At 43.7% G+C, this 24,437-nt stretch overlaps 1 protein-coding gene across 3 annotated transcripts in view; it reads right to left on the bottom strand.

The window, feature by feature from the left end:
- Nucleotides 1-24,437, bottom strand: part of UST (uronyl 2-sulfotransferase) — a 328,028-nt gene that overhangs the window by 68,393 nt on the left and 235,198 nt on the right. The window lies entirely within an intron of this gene.

Genomic DNA, 24,437 nt, shown 5'->3' with positions numbered 1-24,437 from the left:
ATGCAAGCACTGCTAAATTTTTTTTACAAAAAGTACTTAAATGATATTGTGGATAAAAATACATTATTGTGGGTACCTTTTTTTTAGCAAACATCTGCATGACTGAGGTGTCACTAGATGGCCTATAACATACTCCCTGCTAGAAAAGGTGCATTTCAGATGTGGCCTCACTAAGAAGAGTCATGGCTTTGGAATTTTGTGATTTTAGTCTCCAAGCCCAGTAAAAACACCATGTGGCTGGACCTCTGCCACTAGCAGCTCTGCTGTGAGCTTGAAAAGTGTCGTCCTGGTCAACCAGGCACATGGCAGCCCCCTGAGGCTACATGCAGGTAGCCCAATGCATAGGTGACAGGCCTTTGCAGAAGTATGCTGATATCTGGAAGAATACTGTCAAGGGAACGATCTGTCCTTCTAATTTAACTAATATGGAGATACTGACTGTACCTGTAAAACAGGCGTCCCCAAACTATGGCCCGCAGTCTGCATGTGGCCCCCTGAGGCCATTTATCCGGTCCTCGCTGCACTTCCGGAAGGGGCACCTTTTTCATTGGTGGTCAGTGAGAGGAGCACTGTATGTGGCGGCCCTCCAGTGGTCTGAGGGACAGTGAACTGGCCCCTGTGTAAAAAGTTTGGGGACCCCTGCCTTAAAATAAGAAGGTCCACCCCCCTCCGTCCTACCGGGTTGCATAGAAAATGGCCAGGTCTCCGCTCTATGGGCTCTCTGTGGGTATAGCGGTATGATATCACTTGAATGGATTTTCTATGGATCCTATGGGATCTTCTGCAATTGACCATTCTAGATCTTATTATAGCCATGGAAACACATTTTAACTTTGCTCTTTATGTAACACCAGAAGGAAAAGACAATAGTAAAAGTTAGGCTGAAGATCAGAAGGACCAGTGAGGATTTTACTTAAAGGTTGAATCATGAAGTGGAGATAAATGCATCATTACCTCAAAGCTGTTCGTATCACCAGTTAAGGCACACCCAGGAGGTGGGCTGAGTCTCAACCCTGTCTCGTACTTCCTGGAGGTGGTACTAAGCCAAAAACGGAGGCTAGAGCAGACCTTCGCAGACAGCACGAACCTTTGTGAGTGCAAGAATGGCAGGAATTCCTGGGAAACCAAGTATTTCCTTCAAGGGTATCATACCATGAAAATTATTTATGACCCCTTTGGGCCACACAAGTTTCTAAAAGCCACAGAAATTGCTTAACCTCAGAATTTTGATGATTTTTGTCTTCTCAGCCAAAGGGACTCAGCATTCCTTTATCTTTCTTTCAATTCCAACAGTCCAATTGTTTGGGCATAAAAGGCCAAAGTAAACCGCAAAAGTCACACTTTCAACTGCTGGTTACCCAGGGTATAAACAGACTGTTTGTGGATTTTTTTAGGCCCACAGCCTCTCCTCTCTGTGGCCTCCTCTTCCCAACTCCGAAGGTCATAAAGGATTCACAATAGATTCAATAAAGAGAAGTGAAAACTGAGTAGTCAGAATAACGATTTTAGCTTCATTGGGCATTGCAGTTTCTTAAACCCTGTTGTCGTGAGTGACTAAGAATTGTCTTGGTGATGAAGGCACACTGGATCATTCTCTGTTTCATGAATATGTAAATTTTTCCATAATGCATAGTTAGAAGCAAACAGTTCCAGAAACTATGAAAGTAGTTGTGTTCCCAGTCACATGCCTCAATTTATTTCTGCCTTCTTTTAACCTGGGCCTTTTTATATGTAGTTTGTTCATTCATTCATTCATTCATTCATTCCAATGCGATCTTTTTCTCACCACTTTGAGGCTTCTTGGACTGCTCCCAGGGGGTAGGAGGCGTTAATGAAGCTTCAGACTTTCACCTTTATAATTTTCCACCTCAAGTTTGGTTAGAGACCTCATTTCTGACCCGGTCATTGGCTTTGCTTCCTGGATTCATTCGGCCCTAGAAGGAATTACAACTACATAGAATGCAAGAGGAGGGGGAAAACCCTTTTAAAAATTTATTTTCTGCCCATGAATCAGACCAAGTCTCCATAAATAATTAAAAAATTCAGATCGCTATATAATTTCCACATACATAAGTACAGTGTTTATTGAAATAAAGAACTATTGAAAGTTCCCCGGATCTTCTTTCCCTTACGTCCATCAAACTGAAACCCGAAGCAAAAGAACAGCAAATAGTTTATAAACTCAATCAAAAATGTATGAGAGTCGCACCAATGAGGAAGAGGTAGACTTGATAGATGGAGGGCATAAATATGTTACCATTTAGACAGAATGTGGTGAAAAACTGACTAGACACATTTGGGAGGGAGGTCATTTCTCTCTGTCTCTGTCTCTGTCTCTCTGTCTCTCTCTCTCTCGCTCGCTCACTAGGAACAATCTATTAAGCTGTAATCAACTGTAATAAGTTAGAGAGCTAGAACCAATTCTTTGTAGTGACCAGGATAACACTGTCAACACTCAAGGTGTAACAAACAATAAATGAAACAATATCCATGGAAGTCATTCAACCCTGCCCTTACTGGGCTCCCCAATATATGCTGGGCACCGTGTTATATAGTCCGGGCCATGCTCCCCAGGAATTCATGTTCCAGAGCAGGGGTAGCCAGCCCCAGTGCCCACAAGAGCCTGTCTGGTGACCCGAGTGCATGAGTAGGGCCTTGCACCTGCTGAGTGGGGAAGCCTGGAGCAAACTGGGGAAGCCCAGTTCCTTTCTCCAGGGGCCGGGGTTGTTCGAGGGACACCGAACACTGTCACATAAAATTTGTGCCAGCGTTGCCCCATTTTCAAGAGAAGCTAGAAATTTGCATTTTTGTGTGAAATCTCTGATGTTGGTACCAAAACAAAACAAAAACTGCCAATGAAACATATCTTTAGGTCAAATATGGCCCACAGTTCTCCAGTTCTGGCCCTATGTCTTTAGACAAAGCCATTTCAAATCCGGGCAACCCCTGAAGAAATACAAGATCTTATCATCTGCTGTCCTGTGATTTCGACAAGGGTAAGGTTGGTAGATAAAGGAAGGACAAGGGGGATTTGTAATGAGCCTGGACCAGATAAGAGCTCCCGGTGGGACAGAGAAGAAAACACTGGCATTGGCATCAGATGACCCGAGTTTGAGTCTCAGTCTCTTAGTAACCAGCTGGGGTATGATGGGCATGATACTTTTAACCTTTTTGAGCATCAGTTTCTTCACCTATAAACTAAGAATAGCAATACTTCTTTCAGAGGTGATTATAAAAAATATCTTTGAAAATGCTTTGATAAACTACCGCAAGAACTGCAAGAGTGATTTCAGGGCCTAAATTTTGAATGTGTTGATTATGGGCTCTGAAGGATTCAACCCCATTGAACACAGCAGTCATAAACATGCGAGGACACGATGGCTCAGCTGCCCCCACCCCTGCAGGAAAACAGTGCAGGGGGAAGCACAGGCGAACGAGGCACAAACGGAGAGAGCTCACTGGTGAGGACAGGATGGAGAGCTGTGGCTTCGAGGGAGCCTTCATGAGAAAATTTACTAGGGCTACAGAGCCCACAATGAAACCCTCGACTAACAAAGTGGTGAATATCCACCTGGAGGATTATTTGTGGCATATTTAAAAATCACAGGTTGGCTTTTTACCTTGGGATATTTTCAAACCACCACTTACTTCTCCACCCTGAAGTCAAAGAATGAGAATTCATTTCAATATTAGCCCAAGAAAAACACAATCAGAGAAGACCATGATGCTGGAGTATTTTTCATTAATTCTAAGACTAAATTTAGATGATTTGTAGATTATTGTCTGTTTTCCATTTCCAGCACCAACATTTTCTTCTATGAAAGAGGATAAAAAATGCTGTTTTTCAATAATTCACAAACCTTTCACCAGGTGAATGGAAAATCTCACTATAGGGCTGTTATTGGTTTCATTCTTTAGGTAACACATGACTGTAAATTTTTGCTTGTTAACTTTTAGCACTAAGGACTAGATAGTTTCTCAAAGTACAATAAGCTTAAGGATGCTGGTTTGACTTAAGCTGAGAACAAGAAGGGAGTTATTGATATAAAACAATAATTTTTTTTTTCAAAAAGAGTAACCAAAACTTGAGAGACTTCTCAATAGCTTTAGCCCATTTGGCAGAGGTGCCCGAGTCTTCCTGTCTCCAGTCCGGGGCAGATCTGCTTTCCAAAGAGACTATATTTAGCAGGACTCATGTGCCATTCAGCCTTATAGAAGGCAAAACAGGCCCTGGCCGGTTGGCTCAGTGATAGAGCATCGGCCTGGCGTGCAGAAGTCCCGGGTTCGATTCTCGGCCAGGGCACACAGGAGAAGCGCCCATCTGCTTCTCCACCCCTCCCCCTCTTCTTCCTCTCTCTCTCTTCCCCTCCCGCAGCCGAGGCTCCACTGGAGCAAAGATGGCCCGGGCGCTGGGGATGGCTCCTTGGCCTCTGCCCCAGGCGCTAGAGTGGCTCTGGTCGCAACAGAGCGACGCCCCGGAGGGGCAGAGTATCGCCCCCTGATGGGCAGAGAGTCGCCCCCTGGTGGGGTGCCGGGTGGATCCTGGTCGGGCGCATGCGGGAGTCTGTCTGACTGTCTCTCCCCATTTCCAGTTTCAGAAAAATACAGGGGAAAAAAAAAAGAAGGCAAAACATAAACTCATTCTTCTTATTCCATATTCTTGCTCTGGACTCATTTGGTCTAGAGATCTATCTTCTTGACAGTCAAAATTGGGAGAATTTAACATATTAATTGATCTGGAAACAAATGCTTTCAAAATAAATCTCATCACTAGGTGTTTTTGCCACCAAAGTTTGGGAGATGTAGGTGATCACCAACTTGGGGTACAGAGAGTCCTCCAAAGAATAAGAGACTATGACTGTAATTCAATATAATTTGGTCTCTTTGTAATCCTAAGGATTTTATTTTATGCAGTTAAAAGCATTATTCTGAGAAGTGGTCTCAGGGTTCATTTAATGCTAATGGGGTTCATGAATGAAAGAAGTGAAGACCCTCTTTGGATTAGATATTTTTTTCTTAAAGAGGAACCACATGTCTCTAAATTTGCTGACTTTTATTTGGCATTGGGCCTTTTTTTGGGCCATCAAAAACCAAAATGTTAACTGAAGATTATTTTTGACTGAGATTTTAAAAATCTTCCCTTAAAAACTTGGACTTGGCTAAAACTTTTATTTCAAAGAGCTGGACAGCAAACTACAACAACCACCAACAAAATTTTTATGTAACTAAAGTCCCCTGGGTGGTTCAAGTGCTTAAAAGAATTCCTGAACTGGCCACTTAATCTAGCACAGTGGTTCTCAAAATGTGGGCCACAGATCCCTGTTGGGACTCTGAGACCCTTTCAGGGGTCCACAAGAGCAAAACTATTTTCATAATAAAAAACCTAAGGTATTATTTGTCCTTTTGATGGTGTCAACATTTGTGCTGATGAGGTGAAATGGGAAGCAAATGGCTGGCTCATCAATGAGCATCAAGACAGTAGACCTGACCCACCCAGACGGGGCATGGTACTCTTCAGCACCACACACACTTGCAATAAAAGAACACTCCACTTAAGAATGTCCTTCAGCCTGACCAGGTGGTGGCGTAGGCGATGGAGCTTCAGACTGGTATGCGGAAGACCCAGGTTCGAAACCCTGAGGTTGGGCTGCAGGCTTGAGTGTAGGTTCATCTGGCTTAAACTTGAGCTCACCAGCTTGAGCATGGGGTTGCCAGCTTGAGCCAAAAGGTCGCTGGCTTGAAGTCCAAGGTCATTGGCTTGAGCCCAAGGTCGCTGGCTTGAGCAAGGGTTCATTTGCTCTGCTATAGCCACCTCCACTCTCCGTCAAGACACATATGAGAAAGCAATCAATGAACAACTAAGGTGCTACAATGAAGAATTGATGCTTCTCATCTCTCTCCCTTCCTGTCTGTCCCTATCTGTCCCTCTCTCTGACTCTCTCTCTGTCTCTGTCAAAAAAAAAAAAAAAAAGTCCTTGATAGAGCAGTAAGAATTATCAATTGTACTAAATCTCAACTCTTGAGTACATTTTTTTTAAACTCTATAAATAAATATGGGAAGTTTGCATAACACACTTCTGGCTCTTGGCAGGCTGGTGCTGTCTAAACAGTCATTTCTCAAATCAATGTGCTTAAGCATATAACATAAAGCAGTCAGGATTAAAAGGGCAACCAAATATATTGAATTATTTATCAAAATACTAAAAAAGTTCTGGTAGGTAATATATATGATTGCTTAATGGATTAAATAAGATTTCTCAGTGGGTCTAATATCTACCATATTATCCAAGTATTAAGGTAGTGTGAATGATTATTTTGAGATATGTCCAATAACAGTAATTGATATAAAATATTTATGAATTCTTTGGTAACATTATAGGTACTGTAAATACTGTTGTCATTTGTTGCCTGCATTCAAAAATTAAAAAAAAATACTAGCCCTGCTGTGGTAGTTCAGTTGGTTAAAGTGTCATCCGACATGCCAATGTTGCAGGTTCAATTCCTGGTCAGCACACACACAAGAATCAAGCAAAGACAGCATAAATGAGTGGGACAACAAATTGATGTTTCTCTCTCTCGTTTGCTCTCTCTTTAAAAATAAAAATAAAAAAAAATAAAAGAAATACTAAGCTGGTGAAAATAATCGATCCATCCAACCCCACCTCTCTATTGGAGTTCATAGACTCTCGAGGAATTTATTCATTGACCATTATTACCCCTTGACGTGCCACGTATTATTTGCTTGTTAGTTTACATTCTGTTTCACTTAGCTAGACTATCAGCTCCAGGAAAGGTAGAACTTGGTCTTGTTCACTGCTGTGCCAGTGCTTTGAAAAGTGCCACCCAGAGTGGATGCCCAGCCAGTATTTCTCAAGTGAATGAGGAAGTACCATCAGTTTCCAGGTCCTACTGAACATACTGGGTACCTTCTCCCTTTCCACTTCTAGGTAAGACACCTCATAGAACATTGCTGCAGATTTCCAATATATATTAATATTGTAGTTTGCAGCTAGTCTCATTATTTAATCCAAGTTGCTTTAGAAATAAGTTGGTGCTTTAAAATAAGTTCTCAATCAATTGATAGCCTTTTAGCACTGATCCCTGGGGTCTAGGAATGGTCAGTCTCTACCACCATTCCTTACTGGCTTCCACAGAAAAAAGACTGAAATACGAGCCAGAATTTTCAGCAAAATCTGCAAAGTAACCTACTGTGGACTAAGATGGAAAATATGAATCTGAAAGTCTTAATATGTGGGATTATAATTTTATCCATGAAAACACTCTTGTGTCATGTGAAAGAACCTAAACAGACAAATAGAAACCATTATAGTTAACTCATCACCGAATGTTTTCTTTGGTTTCTCAATCTTAATACATTGATTTGCTTAACTATTCAGATTCAAAAGCAAGAAAGATTTCACTGGCATCAGACTCAGTCTTTCTCCTCAAATATTTTTATTACAAATTTAACCCATTTATTAGAGAGTGTATAGTAAAGCAAAAAGAGGAAAATAAAAAGCAAACATAAATCTGCCACACAGATATAAATATTTCAAAATAAAAGATCTAGACTATAATAGAAAATACATATAATAGAAATATGTAATTATGTTATATATAAAATAGAAAAAAAATTGGGTGTATAGCTCTTTTCAATATTTTTCATATGAAGACATTATTATTATTATTATTATTATTTTTTACTGTGCGTTACCCTGACTGTAATGCCAAACTCCAAATAAAGTACTAAGAAGAACAAAGGAAGTAAACGTCTTTGAACTTTCTTACCCAAAACACTTATTTAACAAATAAAATCTTTAAATATGAGTTGTTGCTTTTTTTTTTCAAAAAGAGGACATTTCTTCAGTTGGATTTTTATTGACTTAGATGTTCTTCTATCTAAATTACAAACGAGGAGGAATAGATTAATAAAGTCAAATTAATTTCATTACCCAAGAGCTCAAGGAAAGTTTGTCATTTGCCTTATGAATTGGCAACTTCTTTATTAATTAATTAATTAATTTATTTATTTATTTGTATTTTTCTGAAGCTGGAAACGGGGAGAGACAGTCAGACAGACTCCCACATGCGCCCAACCAGGATCCACCCGGCACGCCCACCAGGGGCGACGCTCTGCCCACCAGGGGGCGATGCTCTGCCCCTCTGGGGCATCGCTCCGCTGCGACCAGAGCCACTCTAGTGCCTGGGGCAGAGGCCAAGAAGCCATCCCCAGCGCCCGGGCCATCTTTGCTCCAATGGAGCCCTGGCTGCGGGAGGGGAAGAGAGAGACAGAGAGGAAGGAGGGGGGGGGGTGGAGAAGCAAATGGGCACTTCTCCTGTGTGCCCTGGCCGGGAATTGAACCCGGGTCCCCCGCACACCAGGCCGACGCTCTACCGCTGAGCCAACCGGCCAGGACCAGCAACTTCTTAATACTCTTTTTTGAGGAAGAGACGTGAATTAGAGTGGGCGACAGCCCTGGTCGAGCTTTGGTGTGTCAGTTTTCTAGGGTGCCCTTTTTGGAAGTGAGAATGTGGCTGCCCTAATTTAACGAGTATCTGCCCCTCTGGAAAGACACATGACAGAGCTGAGGACACACTATGTCCTCTCACTGCTGATGGAACAGGTGTTTCCGTGAATGTAATCCGGGTTGTTCTCAGTTCAACTGAAGAAGGGTCAAGGCCATTTTTGCTTTTCCTTTATTTCAGTAACAGTCTCATGGGTTATCTTTTTTCCTTCATGCCCTACCCTTCTATTGAATCCATCTGTAAGTATAGTTAAAATGCTAATGAAGTTTTAAAAAGTAACAGAGACCAGGACTTGGACTTGTGCTGTGGGTTAGAGACCTCCTTCAAAGAGAAAGGTTCTGACATTTCCAACTGCAACTCTGCACCCTCCCATCTTCCCTCTGCTACCACTACAATTCCCTTTGAACTTTTAAAACCTTTTATCCAAGGCTTTTATTTGGGGGACACTTACTAAGTCAATGAATTTCTCCATCATCAAGTTCTTGCAAAGCCAGAAATAGTCTCTTCAGAAGTCTAGAGGCCTTGGATAATAACAAAAACACTACAGGTTACATGTTTCTTTTCTTTTCCAAACCTCTTAACATCTATCATCCCATTTTTATTAGCTGATGGAGGACTGATGAGGTCCCCACATTTCCAGGAAGGGTCATTCCAGAAGGAGCAGAGGCAGCTGTAAAGTTCTGGTTCGTCTCACTCTGGGGTGGTAAGAGAGTGCTGGGATGTGCGTGAGAGAGAGTGCCAGGCTCTGAGCTGCTGCCCGACGGGCTGGCGGCTTGCCAGTGGACTACGTGACACACAGGGCAATGAGGGTGCGGAGGGAAGGAACTGCATCTTAGGAGACTCAGAAGTCTCCTTTAAAGAGCGGCTCTGCAAAGGGAAAGGGCTGCGATGACATGGCCAAGCGGAGTGGACTGGGGCGTGGCTGGGAGGAGGCAGGAAATGTGGGTCAGCACGGTCACCTTGTAGGTCTATACACTCAAGTTAGAGACCAGGGAAGCACCCCCTGCTGTTTTTCAGAGAAGAGCAACAGCAGGGAGATGGCCTTCAGCTGTGGGTGTTGTCATTTTCTAAACAGATGGCATAAACTAGGGAATTGGCACACCGTGCAGGCTCGCCTGGCTGCCATTCTCGGGTTCCCATGGTTGCTACTTCCTGCCTTGCACTTGATACCCAGCAGCCTTCACTGCCTGCGGTTCTTCCCATGCATCCAACTGTCTCAAGTCATGCATGCCCTTTCTCCCTGGCTACTTCCTACTTACTCTGCAAGACTCAACTCAGGTGCCACCTCCTCCAGGAAGCCTCGTGGACATGATCTCCTCACCTGTCCACTGATGGCTGTAGAGAGTGCCCAGGTGTTAGAACCCCGGGGCAATGTGTCTGACTCTGCCCACAGACTGGTATTCTGAAAGCGGAGTCGGTCCTGTTTCTGCAGCCCCCGCCCCTACCACCACACGTGGCACAGAGCAGACGCCACACCCGCTTGGCTGAATGAATGCATGTGTGATGCATGAACACATACACATGTGATGGAGATCAAGAAGGTTGGAGCAGGGGATGAGACTTGAATGGGAGCTCCACAGCAAGAGAGGTTTTCATTTTAGTTGCAGATGTTTCCCAACTGCTGAGGGAGGAGCCTATGGCACAGGAGGCACTCAAAGAAATACTTAAAAAAGGTAATTAATAAAGAAGAAACATTTTTGGAAGTGGCGCAGAAAAAGTAGTGATTTACAGATTCTTTTGCAATGTCAACAGATTTCAAAGAAGGCCAGGGCTGTGCCCCCTGGGAGACCCACGTTTTCATCTGGAAGCAGGTTCCACAGCCAAGTGTCTCCCACAGCTTGCTCACACGCACTGGAAATAGTCTTAGTAGCTCACATATTCCAGTCTGAAGTGACCCCAAGACCTGAGTTTTCTTACATTGTGGACCACTTAGGGTACATCATTTGCTACAGTGGCTGGAGTCCCCTGAGCAGCTTTTTAAATTATTATTATTTTTATTCATTTTAGAAAGGTTGGGACACAGCGAAAGAGAGTGAGAAGGGCAGGGGGAGGAGCAGGAAGCATCAACTCCCATATATGCCTTGACCAGGCAAGCCCAGGGTTTGAACCGGCGACTTCAGCATTCCAGGTCAACGCTTTATCCACTGCGCCACCACAGGTCAGGCCTGAGCTGCTTCTTGTTATGTTAACCTTCAGGCGTTGTTCTCTCCAGATGTTGGACTCTCAGACACCGGAGCACATGACCCAGTAAGGGAAAAGTCTGGGGCTTGGAATGCTCCTCTGCCCCTCCCATCTCTACATGCATGCCTCGTATCCCAGGCTGGAGAGTCACAGCTGGGAGGAGAAACAATTTCACAAAACGCAGCCAGGCAGACAGGTAATTAGTATAGTTCCTCATCTGTGGGCGGCAATAGGCAGGAAGCATACCCATGACAGCACTGACTGCAACGGATGCTACAGTCCTCCCGGAAGGTCATCTTGAGGTTGAAACACACTTTCTAGTAGTGCCTGCCATCATCAATGTAAGGTTTAGGGATTAATCTGAGTGGTAACAGATACAGCTGTATCAAGCACAACCTTTTATATTATTTCACAGATGCTACCAATCACTGATAGAGGTGAGTATATATATCAGGTCACCTTTCACAGTAAATACAGACTGAGTGGTGGGGTGGGTGGTGTGCGTGGCTGGGAATACAAGGAGGTGAAAGATAAGTTCCTTCTCTCTCCTGGAGAAATCTTTGTCTAGGCAGGTTTCAGAAATGCACCAGGGAATCGTAAATCCAATTTCATGGAGCAGAGAGGTTGGAGGGGCAGCTTGGAGTCAGATGACCTGGGTTCAAATTGGTGGTATGCTGGTAAATGTATAACAACCACAGTTTCAGAAAAAATAAACAAGGGTTTGATTTATAGCATCTGCCAATTTCCATGGTGTAATTCTCCTACCATAGCCAGATTTGAGCTACTATCTTGATGTCAACAGAATAGCACAATACCTGAAAATTTAGCAATTACTTGGAGCCAGTCAGAGCCAGCCCTGGCACACCACTGGTAAAAATCCAGGCTCTGTCTCTTATTAATTATGTGAATTTAGGCAATTTACTTAACTTCTTCAATCCTTGGTGTCTCATCTGCCAAACGGGCAGAATGATATCTACCTTAGAGGGATGCTGCAGGATTAAACAAGATGATGTGTGTGGGGCAGCCATGACCCTCTTGAGCTACAGGGAGAGTAATTGACTAATGGTCTCTGAGGCTCTGTTCTGAACCTATGACCTCGTTCATGCCAACACATGCTTCCCATGGGCTTCTCTCAGCCACAGACTGAGCACAGCGAGGAGACTGTGGTAGGATCATTCCTGAAAGATACAGAACTCCTCTGATGAGTGCTTGCGACTTTTGATTCTCTGCTGGCTGTGCTGAAACTTTCTTAGAACTACCCTGCAGTCTGAGCCTGTGTCTGCCCAATTTTTCCATCCCTGTACTTCACAGGGGTCAGACAGGGGTCTGCTGGCTCTCCCTACATACCGCCTTTTTCCCTCATGGACATCTATCCCAATAAATCTCTTGAATGTCTAATCTCACCTTGGCATGTGCTTCTTAAAGGACCTTAGTATGCTAATCACTTTGGACTGTGTATTTAGTAAATGCTCAATAAGTAGTTACTTTTTTTTTTTTTTAAAGGAGCCACATGGAATCCCCTTACTCTAGTTTCTGAGGACCTACCACCTCCTGAGAAGTGACCCTGAGAGAGAACATCCTTTAGCAGAGACCACGGCTACCAACCCAGGCGTGCCTCTGCCTGCCTCTCCAGGACAATGCAGACTAGCCCTTCCCATCACGACCTCCACTTGCTCATGTCTTTCCTGCTCTCCACTCAAGTTCATCTGGCCCCTACCCTTGTAACTAGGAGAAAATTGCTCTTGCCAAGAAGACTTGCTCTTGCCATGATGTTAATTCCAATGGCTACATTTTTCTACTTTTATTTTGCTTGTGCCTCTTAGAAACTTCCAACAACGATGAACGATCCTTCTCAAAAGACTTTTCCTCTGCTTCTGTGACGCCTCATCTCTAGGTTGTCCTCTTCCTAAGACTCTTGCTCAGTTTCCTTGGCTTTCAATTCCTCCATGAGTGCTAAAAATGGAGGAATTGTCCTTTTATCCATGTCCTTTTATCCTTATCTTTGATCTACCCCATGGCTTTGGCAAATGATTACTGAGCATCACCACTGTTCTAGACATGATCTCAGACCTCGTGGAATATATATTTTGCCCTTTCTCTGGTTACTAAAAACTTCCAATTCCATAAATCCAACCCAGTCCTCTCTTCTGCTTACTGGATGTCTCTAGTTACATGTATGTCAGGCCTATAAACTCAGCACATCCAAAGCAGGAATTTATTTTCCTGTCCCTTTATTCCCCACCTCAGCAAGTACCACCCAACATATAGCTCCAACTAGAAACCTGGGGTCTTCCTGAACTCCTCTTCCTCCTTCAGCTCCACATCCAATCACTCAGGAAGCAACTGTTGATTCAGCCTCACAGATGCATCTTAATCTATCCATCCCCCTTACTCTCCTCTACCATGACAACTCCATTCCAAAGTGAAAGGCTTTATCTTGCTCTAATCCAAGCATCTTCCCTTGCACAGGATTGCAGATGTAGGTCCTTCCTTGCCATTCTTCCATCCTCACCCAACCACATTCAGTCCGTGACTTTTCATTGTCTTCAGCATAAAGCCCTACATATTTACGATCTCTCTTAAGCTCTTTGATGATCTAGCCCCTGCTCACCTTTCCACCTCCACATCACGCCCCTGTACTCCGCTTGCTGAACTCCATCCACATGCAACGCTTATGGTACCTGGAACTCTTGACTTATGCACATACCGTTCTCACACCCGGATCCCCTCTCCCAGTTGCTTGGTTAATGTCTGTTTTCCCTGGTAGATTATACACCCCATGAGGGCTGAAACCACCTCTGGGTTTTTCATTACTGAACTCTCAGTCTCTGCCGAATAGCTGACTACAAAGTAGGTGCTGAGTATTTGTTGAAAGAAAGAATGAATCAATCAATCATATTGGAATATAATAGTCTAAACATTTATGCACATAACCAGTTGCAGATGGGTAGGTTCATTAAAAGATGTTGGTAACAAAATTCTAAACCAAGTAGCTTTGTTTAAAATGAAAGAAAAGGACCTAGGAAGAAGTATTTAACTTAAAAAAAAAAAAGAGCTTTTGATCTCAGTCACTGTGAGGGTGTGACTGAGCATATATGTATGTGTATGGTTGCCTGTGCAGTGGAGTGGTAAGGGTCTACCCACAGTGATTTGGTCACCTTGAAACGACTCTGTCTTCCCTTTTTGGACAAGTGTGAGACTGAACGAGGCACTGCTCATAAAAATTAAGGGATCAGGGAACATGCAGATACTCCAGTACTTTCAGCCTTTTGTATAGGGCATTTTTCACCAATGAAATTAAAGTTGGTTTTGCATCTCATTTGCATAATTGAACAACTTTCTTTGACTTGTCATTTGCTTTTCTAATGTTCTTGTTTATTAATAATAAAAAAATCAAATGTTTTTCTTTATTGCTTCATATTCATTTTGAAATATCCCCTAATTTTTGCAAACAGTATAGATTGGTAAACAACAGATTGGAAAAGTTTAGATAACCACCATTTATGGACTTTATAATTTTGTTTTAGAACTTAATGTATCCTGACCTGTGGTGGCGCAGTGGATAAAATGTCGAGCTGGAACACTGAGGTCCCCAGTTCAAAACCCCGGACTTGCTTAGTGAGGTCCCATACAGGAAGCAACTACAAACTGACGCTTCCTGCTCCGCCCCCCCCCTCAATTCTCTCTTCTCTCTCAAATGAATAAATAAAATAAAAAAGAACAAAAGTACACTTTCTCAGATCTTCCTGTACTTCATAAATTTGTTCCTGACATTCTGTTTCCTAAATTCACTTTCTCTGATAAACACCCAAATCTGGCTTAGCTTTGGCAGTCAACATCAAGATGAGGACTAATTTCTATGTTTATTTTCCCCTTTGAAGTATAATAACTAGTTAAGGTCTAGACTTCCTTTTCTTTTCTCAACTCCCTGAAACCTCATGTTAAAAGGGCGCTGCTGACAGAACTTTATTTAACATGTGGCTTCCTCTCTGTTGATCATTTGCCTTCCTGCTTTGTGGGTAGCCTCTTCTTCTAATTTACCAATGACAGATCACTTGTCCAGGGCCCACCCAGGAGGGTTCCATTCTAACAGTTCTTGGTAAAGATATTTAGTTGCTTCTTGACACAACTTTGTCATTGGGCGAATAAGGCTATGTTGGAGAAGAGCGAATGTTTGGGAAACCACAGCCTTAATGAGGTGCTTGAATTTCTCAAAAGAAAAGCCCTTTGAAAACTTGGTGTTACTATATAGCCTTTGATGCAAAATCATTGATTTTGATTGAATTTCAAAATTCTTAATGCTAAATGTGGTTTTGCAAATAAATTAAGTACAGACTGTGCTCTGCAGAAGCTTGATTTCCACCAATAGCATTTAAAGAGGATTAAATGAGGTATCTTTTAACTAAAACACTAAATCAACACTGGATAAAAAATGAGGGCCAAAGTAGTTTTCAGGTATAGGGTATGAAACAAATAATGCCTTTTTCCAGTTTGGAAGAGCTTTCTCACAAAGAAGAAACATTTGTGAAAATTAAATTTCAAAGATGGTTTGGACTAATTGATACCATTTTATTTACTTACTGTAAGTAAGCATGTGCTGTAGATCTCAAATTTAAAAGTACTATTTATTAAGAACAACCTAAGAGACCTCTTTTTGCTTCTGATACTATAACATCAGTTTAACTATATGGGTACAACTTAATTTCATCAGCTCTGATAGATGAATTCTGAAACCCTTTAGATCTGTAAAGGCAACAACTACCTTAGCAGAGAACAACTAAGCATTTATGTGATAGTTAAGAAAAATCCAGCTTACTCATCAGAGTGGCTTGGAGATAACTGAGAGACTTATATATAGCATAGAGATATGCAAATTTGTATAAGTAATGTGAGAAGGATACACCAACATGAGTGTGTATTTGCTAAACTGTGAACCAATCAAACATTCATTTAGTCATTTCCGCAGCAAGTAATCTTTGAGCAGTTACTATTGATACAATGTCAGACCCTGATTTTGTTGTTTTGTTTTAGGGGCTGAAGAAAAGCAGGTGAGTAAGACAGATAAATACCCTGCCTGCAGGCAGTGTATTCTATTAAAACTTTGCTCCCCGATGGGCCCCAGGGAAGCAGTCAATGGGATGTATATACAACACGGGGAAGATGCTCTCCGCCCTGCAGGAGCTGACAGGCAGGCTGGGGAAGGACCAGGGGAGCGAGGAGAGAGACACTCAGCACCAGACAGAGGCGCTCAGCACACTGAGCAGCACAACGTCTGAAGCCAGACTGCCTGAGTTTGAATCGTAGTTCCCTCACCGAACAGATGTAACTTAACTCGGGCAAACGCCATAACCTCTCTCAACATCAGACTTACCATCTCTAAAATGAAATTTTAATCAAGATCTCTTGAGAATATATTGTGAGGATTAAATGAAGTATTCACGTACTAACCAGTAACTGGAAGGCAGTGTGAACTCAAGAACGAGAGAAGCTGGAATTCTAAAAAAGGGGACAGCGCCCCACTGGTTGGGATCAAGTGGGACTGGAGATGAGCCTTCGAAGGGTAGATAGGGTAGGGATGGAGAGAGAACAGAGAAGAAGGCTTCCCAGCTCGCCCCCCTAGAGACTTTATAGCCACATAAGGACAGGAACGGGAATGGGAAGGTGCCTGCTCTGGACAGAAGATGTGAGACGCTTGGTTGGATTAGCCTTTATTTGGGAAAACAGTAAATCAGGCTGACAAGCTAAATTCAGATTATCGAGAGTCTTGAGAGCCAGAGAAAGGATTTGAGAATTCATCACAAAAGGCACGAATCACCGAGCCTCTGCAGCAAGGAATTAGATGACAGGAGGTGAAGTGCGGCCTTGGGAAACTAATCTGGAGGCACTGTGCAGGATGAAGCAGACGGAGTGACCGGGATCTGCGGACATCAGCCAGGAGGCTGCGCAGAACGGAAAACCATTAGAGCCTTTGGTGCTGGCAGTGGCGATGGAGAGAGCAAAACGGAGAGACATTCTTTTTTTTTTTTTTTTTGCATTTTTTTTCTGAAGCTGGAAACAGGGAGAGACAGTCAGACAGACTCCCGCATGCGCCCGACCGGGATCCACCCGGCACGCCCACCATGGGGCGACGCTCTGCCCACCAGGGGGCGATGCTCTGCCCATCCTGGGCGTCGCCATGTTGCGACCAGAGCCACTCTAGCGCCTGGGGCAGAGGCCAAGGAGCCATCCCCAGCGCCCGGGCCATCTTTGCTCCAATGGAGCCTTGGCTGCGGGAGGGGAAGAGAGAGACAGAGAGGAAAGCGCGGCGGAGGGGTGGAGAAGCAAATGGGCACTTCTCCTGTGTGCCCTGGCCGGGAATTGAACCCGGGTCCTCCGCACGCTAGGCCGACGCTCTACCGCTGAGCCAACCGGCCAGGGCTGGAGAGACATTCTAAAGGAAAAATAAAAGGTACAGACTGGAGTGAATAGAATAGAGCTTTTAAGAAGGCACAGCTGGTAGAGACGGCACCCGATGGGGATCCCACTGAGCTGGCCGTCTTCCCGCCTGCCCTGGGCTATAAGATGGGGTCCCTAACTGCATGATCCAGGCAGGGGAAGCCCAGGCCAGGTGTCTGTCTGGCCCACAGGAAGACCTGTACCACCATCGTCTTCACACAGGTTAACCTGGAAGACAGAGGAGCTCTGGCTAAGCTGGTGGGAGCTCCCTGAGCCAGTCACAAGGACACGTAGGATGAGACCCGCAGTGTCTGGGGAGGCAACGTCGGGGTCCAAAGTCAGTGGCTTACATCAGCTCGCTGGAGAAGACCGAGGCTGAAGAACAGGCCACCAAGATCGGCTAAATGCACACTGTTGCATTTTCTGTGTCTTGGGCTAAAAAGAAACAAAAAAAAAAAAAAAAGAAAAAAAGAAACTAGGATATGCCTGACCTGTGCTGGTGCAGTGGATAAAGCATCAACCTGGAACGCTGAGGTCGCTGGTTCAAAACCTGGGGCTTGTCCAATCAGGGCATATATGAGGAGCAACTACTACAAGTTGATGTTTCCTGCTCTTCCCCCTCCCATTTCTCTCTCTCTAAAATCAATTAAAAATATACATATTAAATAAAGGATAATGGTATATTGGTGATATATGCATATTATTTAAAAGTTTTATTTATTTATTGTTTTTCTTTTCCAACTGAGGAGGGGAGATAGAGAGACAGACTCCCGCATGCATCCCAACTGGGATCCACCTGGCAACCCCGTCTGGGGCCAATGATCTGTCCATCTGGGGCCATGCTTGCAACTGAGCTATTTTTAGCACCTGAGACAGAGGCTCCACAGAGCCATCTTCAGCACCTGGGGCCAATGCTCTCAAACCAATAGATCCATGGCTGGGGGGTGGGGGAGAGAAAATGAGAAAGAGAGAGAGAGGAGGAGAAGGAGTGGAGAAACAGATAGTCACTTCTCCTGTGTGCCCTGACCAGGAATTGAACCCAGGACATCCAGACACTGGGCCAACACTCTACTGCTGAGCCAACTAGCCAGGGCTTATTTAAAAGGTTTAAATAACATAAGTGATAAGATTAAGCAAAAGTAGAATAGTTAAGATGCATGAAACTGACTGCCCCAGACTGAGAGGGCACACGAGGAAGACTGAATGTGAGCACCTGGTGGGGATGCGTGGTCGGAGTATTTACGGAGAGAACGAAGGCTGTGAGGCAGAGAGAGCCATGTAGAAAGGGCCAAAACAGAACTCACCATTCCCAACACGTAAAGAATTACTCAGGCTTTCCTGTTAGGGCTTTGCTCATAAAGGTGAAAGGCACACAATTTATGTTAATCATCTAAATTTAATTTCTATTAATGATATAAATCTAGTGAGGGGAGCAGCTGAAAATGACAAAGTTAAAGTCTCAGATGTGTACTAAGTCACAATTCAAGTGAGAAGGTGTATTCCCCCATTTCTACTTAGTTTCCAGAAGTAAAGGACAAATGGCGGTCTCGGCTGCCCAGGAAGCTTGCCGACCACAGGGCTAAGAGTGGGTGTGGGAAGAAGAGGGTGCTCTCCCACGTCCAAATCCTCAGTAAGAAATATCGTCCACCCCACAATTCTACAGTCAGGAGTCCGCTCAAGGATCTTGGCTATTTACTTCCCCATATTTGTATTTAAATGAATGGATTGAAATCTCTCAAAATACAGGGACTTAACCAACGATTTCTCACCTGTCTAATGTCAGGTGTGCTCAGGTTTACTCCAAAGGCCTCCCAGTCTATTTGTAGCGGCCAGAAGGAAGTCAAAGATGGCTGTACAACAGAAGTGGGGGCCATGTGGCCTTGGCAGGGATGGGCCAGCCCTCGCCAGAGATGATCTTGACCTGGAAACACTTCATTTTTACATTTGCTCATAATTAAAAACAAAGCAAAATGTGTATCTAATTCTACCTTCAGCCTCCAACTGTTTTTTCCTCTTTCCCTTTGTATTGCAAAATTGTGACTAATAAATCTCTTTTTCGTTTATTATAGTTTATTCAGTGTGGTCACTGAGGGACCGGCTGCCAGAAAAGCCACACCCAGGGGAAATGGAACCAGAGAGCGTCCAGCCTGTGCTAATACGTAACCAATGCACAACAACAAGATGAAATGCTGAGAAACAAACCCGAGACACATGTAAGCTCCAGATGAAGAGACCTCTAACACACGCTCAAGGATATAACAGAGGTTCTGAATAAACGGAAGAGCAAAATACAGTCTCAGATAATGACACACCATAAACACGCCACTTCTCCCTGTGCTCATCTAAGACTTTGTGAAGACCCAATACACAGCAAGAGGGTTTTCTGGGTTTGTGTGTGTGGGAGAGGCAACCGAACAAGCTGGGGTTTTAAGGTTTTATGCAAAAATTAACAAACGTAAAGAGTTAGGACAATTGGGAGAAAAAGATTAATAAAAAGAAAGTAGGCCCTACCAGGTAATAAAATATATATTATATCAGGGGTCGGGAACCTATGGCTCGCAAGCCAGATATGGCTCTTTTGATGGCTGCATCTAGCTTGCAGACAAATCTTTAATAAAAATAATAATAACGTTAAAAATATAAAACAGACCCTGGCCGGTTGGCTCAGCGGTAGAGCGTCGGCCTGGCGTGCGGGGGACCCGGGTTCGATTCCTGGCCAGGGCACATAGGAGAAGTGCCCATTTGCTTCTCTACCCCTCCCTCCTTCCTCTCTGTCTCTCTCTTCCCCTCCCACAGCCAAGGCTCCATTGGAGCAAAGATGGCCCGGGCGCTGGGGATGGCCCCTTGGCCTCTGCCCCAGGCGCTAGAGTGGCTCTGGTCGCAGCAGAGCGACGCCCTGGAGGGGCAGAGCATCGCCCCCTGGTGGGCAGAGCGTCGCCCCTGGTGGGTGTGCCAGGTGGATCCCGGTCGGGCGCATGCGGGAGTCTGTCTGACTGTCTCTCCTCGTTTCCAGCTTCAGAAAAAAATAAAAATAAAAAAAAAATAAACATTCTCATGTATTACAATCCATTCATTTCCTATCGCTCATGTTCATGGTTGCGGGTGGCTGGAGCCAATCACAGCTGTCCTCCGGGACAACACCAAATTTTTATTGGATAATGCATAAAGTACATGGGTCATTGTATGGCTCTCACAGAATTACATTTTAAAATATGTGGCGTTCATGGCTCTCTCAGCCAAAATGGTGCCCGACCCCTGTATTATATTATGGTTATTGTGTATTGCATAATAGTATTAATTATATTATTGTATATTATATAACATGTATAGCATATATTAGTTTACATTTACACATGTGCAAACACACACACACATATAATATATAATAGTTTGCTACTTACCTAAAGACACAGATCAATGGAACAAAATAAAAAGTCAAAAAAGAGGTCCCTCCAAAAATAAGGATTTATTATATAATACAGGTGCACACTTTAGATTAGTGTGGAAAAGATGAATTATTCTATAAATGTTGTTGGAATGATTTGTTAGTCTTCTAGAAAAAAAGATCCTGGAATGAAATGTTACATCTGACAGCAAGATAAATTTCAGATGGATCAGATATTTTAACTTAAACAATATGCATTATAGCCAAAACATTGGAAGACACCAAGGAGAAAGTTAAAAAAAGTAAAGAAGGTCTTTTAAATGTAGCCCATGTCTTAAAAGCAGCAGTACACAATATCATTTAACTCCTTGCTCAAGAAGCTTGGTGCCTGGTGCCTTCTGTAATGAATTCTCAAATCCCTTCTATGGCTCTCAGACGCCCAATAATCTGGACCGATCCACCAGCCCTGATTTACTGCTTTTCCAAATCCATGCTAATCCAACCAAGCTTCTTACATCTTCTTTCCAGAATAGGTCCATTCCCATTTCCGTTTCTCCCGCTCTCCTACTGATTAACCAATCCCTTTTCTGTTGCTTTGTGATGCATGTTTTAATTGAAGTTTTTATTGAGTTAATTGTAGCATCGCAGTTGTATGCATTCTGATCAAATCACAATGATACTATTATAACCATAGCCACAGGCTACCATTACATTTGGGGAACAGAAATAAGAGTTCCAAGCAGCTGAGTGACAATGTCAGATCCGCCCGCCGGACACTTTGGCCATGGATTGGAAGAATATGTACTGGAGACAGCTTGGTCATGTGCCAGGCTTTTTCAGATATCTGGGTAAAAAGTGATGAGCCCATTATTGATGGTAAGGACTGATCTGAGGGAAGTTAAGGGACAGAAGCAATAAGTTTTGCAGCTGGACATTCTTATGTCCTGCCTTATGTCCTCCTGGCCACTTTTTACTCTAGCCTTTACCACAGCCACACATTCCTGGCTTTCTGTTCCCAGTGTGACGCCCATAGCAACCCATGCGGCACCCACGTGTGCACAGCCCAGATGTCAGGCAGTGAAGGCTTCAGGGGGCCAACCGGACAGTGAAGGATGAGACAAATGGATAAATCTTCCCCTCTTTCTTCCCTCAGGCAGAAAAATTCTGGGGCAAATCCTACTTTGTCCTCACAGAGTCCTGGCAGGCTTGAGACTGGGTTTCCCCGGAGTAACCAATGTGAGGACACTGCTTTGTACTGTCCTTCGCCGTTTCTCGCACCAGTCCTCTGTTCCTGGGATCACTGTCCAGATTCTAACACTCTTCACCCGAGCCCTTGCCTCGGGCTCTGCTTTGAGGAGGATCCAGGCTAAGATGCTGGCTGAGATGGGTGGGGCTGGGGAGAGAAAGCAGGCAGGGATGAGTCCCGGTTCTCCTCTGGGTGACTGACCGATGGGGTACCACGCACTGATAACGGAATGCGGAAGGAGACAGGTTTCTCTGTGTGTGGTAGAGGCAAGAAGCAGGAACAGATGCCCACCTCACCACAGCTGCCTCCAGCATAGGAGTTGGCACATTGTAGGGATCGGGACTAGACTGAAGTTGCACGTGCAAGTGAGGAAAAGAGGCAAACATCACCGGTGCTCTGGACACTCTGGGGGCTGGGCTGGGTGTCACCCAGGGAGCCGCGAAGGTGCTAAGGTTATAAAAGATCATGTCCTATTATCAGAGAGGATTCCATTTTGGTTAAAAATATAAGACCTATATAAACATGAAATGATCTGAAGGATTTACGAAGCAATATACTAACAAGTAAAAAAGCAGGTATAATCCACCAGGAGTAATAATTATCCGGAGAAATAAAGATTAGCAGTAATCAGAATCAGTTGAGGCTAATCCTCTTGCTTGGCTTTAGGTCACTTCTGTTAATCTTGCAGGGTTTTTATTTCCGGCGGTCAAATATGGGATGCCATCTTTCTACCGGAGATTTACTGGCATCCAAGGTGCCTCCATCTCTTATTGAACTTGGTGATTTTCTTTCAGACATCTGTTGGTTCCTTCTCCAAGTCTCCAGCTGGTTAGTTTATTTAAAAAAAACTGAAAGTGAGTGTTTAAGTCTGCAGGGTGGCAAAGGCACCACCATCTCACTATAAAAGTCGCACCAGGGTCACCGCCTTCTTTAACAGAAAGTGAGTATAGAGACATTCAGCTGAATGTTGATATGGCTCCATTGTTTTTAACTTTGCTATGCAATATTAAATGCAGGGCTGTTAATTTTTAGAAGCTTTATTTGTCCTGAAACCGAGCAGGCTTTGGTTAAAATGATTTCATTCAATCACGAATAGGGTTCAGGGTCAGAGGAAACGGCACGATCCTGCGGCCGGGTGTCCCCTTTGTTCCTGGCAGCTTTCCTAGGAGATCCATGAAAATGTCACACGGGATAAAATCCAATGCCTTGTTAAATTCCTGCTCAACCACATGTCTGTGACACTCATTAGTCAATCATTAAAAGGAACTGAAGTGGTTCAGTAAGCGTGTTCTGCAAAACGAGCCGATTATGAGCCAGGACCATCCCAATTTGCAAGCTTGGATATTCTATTAACTTTTGCAGGCGTTTGTATTTTTCAACATTCTGACAAGCTTGACTTTTCTTTGCATTTCAGGAGGTTGGGCCTCTATCCACCACCTGTTTCTGCGCAAGGTGGTCTGGAAGTTCCAGGACACTGAGCGTGCTTTCGGCTCCATCCCTCGGGCCTTGCTTAACTGTGGCCCCTTCAGAAAGGGTCGCACCAATATCTCTGGGCCCCATGCTTTGATATGGTGACAAATGGTCAGCCATTCCCTCTTCTGGGGTTCTATTCTCCTCAGAGTAAAATATATTAAGTCATACAGGGCTATATGTCAATAAAATTAGAAGAAAAAGAAAAAAAATACTTAGCCCTGCCCTTTCATTTCCAGCTGTTTGAGGGCAAGACTGCGGGAGCTAACAGATTCCGAGCCTGGCTTTGAGAGGGCCGGAGCAAAGCAAGCATTTCCCCTATCGCACACGATCTAATTCAATGTACATTTATTAGAAAAACTGCCAGCAATTTCACGTTAATATTGACATTTTCATAAGTACTAGCAATTAGAATTCAAGCTGAGATTCCAATAAATCCTTTAGCTGTTTTGCACTTACTTTTCCTGTCTGTCTTTCAGACTTTGCAAAATATTTTTAAGACCATGTTTGGAGGTCATTCCGCCTGTGGGGAATTTTTGCTGTGTATGTTAAACAGTCGAGCAGGGGAAAAAAAATATTACAGTTTGGCAAAGCAAATTGAGGACAGCGACGGAGGTGTGCCAGGTTCTGAAAAACAAGCAGAGGGTCTGAAATTCAAACTTTTTAACACATATAAATTGAGTCATTAGTTTTGAACTTTATATAAAACTTCCCTCCACAGCTTCTTTGAACGCAAGCTCCTAGACTCCATTTAAAGAACATTATTTTAAAGAACATTTCCTGGCGGCAGGAAATGTAAAGTGTCATTCTATTAACCCGTGTCTTTTTTATTTCGCATTTGTATGTATTTGTATGAGCTGGCTTGCATTTAAAGGGGGACACATGCTTCTTTGAAGAGACAGCAATAGATTCCAAGTGCCTCGTCAACCAAATAAAAATATGGCCTCATGCTAAAGTTTTTTTTATTTACCAAAGTGTTCACTGTCTGTTTTATTGCCAAAAAGCACAGCTTCCTGAAGTGAGATCTTAAATGGACAGTATAATGTACTCTTCAGTTTCTGTCTCGTAAATATCACCCAGTGCAATTTAGAAGAAAGCCTGGCTTAAGGTACATACAGAGTGTGCACGAACACAAGAAATCTCACACGACACCATCAAACTTCTTTAGTGCCATTTATTTGCACATGCCTAGTA

Source organism: Saccopteryx bilineata, chromosome 12 (genome assembly GCF_036850765.1).
Source record: "Saccopteryx bilineata isolate mSacBil1 chromosome 12, mSacBil1_pri_phased_curated, whole genome shotgun sequence".
Taxonomy (NCBI): domain Eukaryota; kingdom Metazoa; phylum Chordata; class Mammalia; order Chiroptera; family Emballonuridae; genus Saccopteryx; species Saccopteryx bilineata.
Note: the sequence above shows the minus strand (reverse complement) of the source record. Positions and strands in the feature narration are given on the sequence as shown.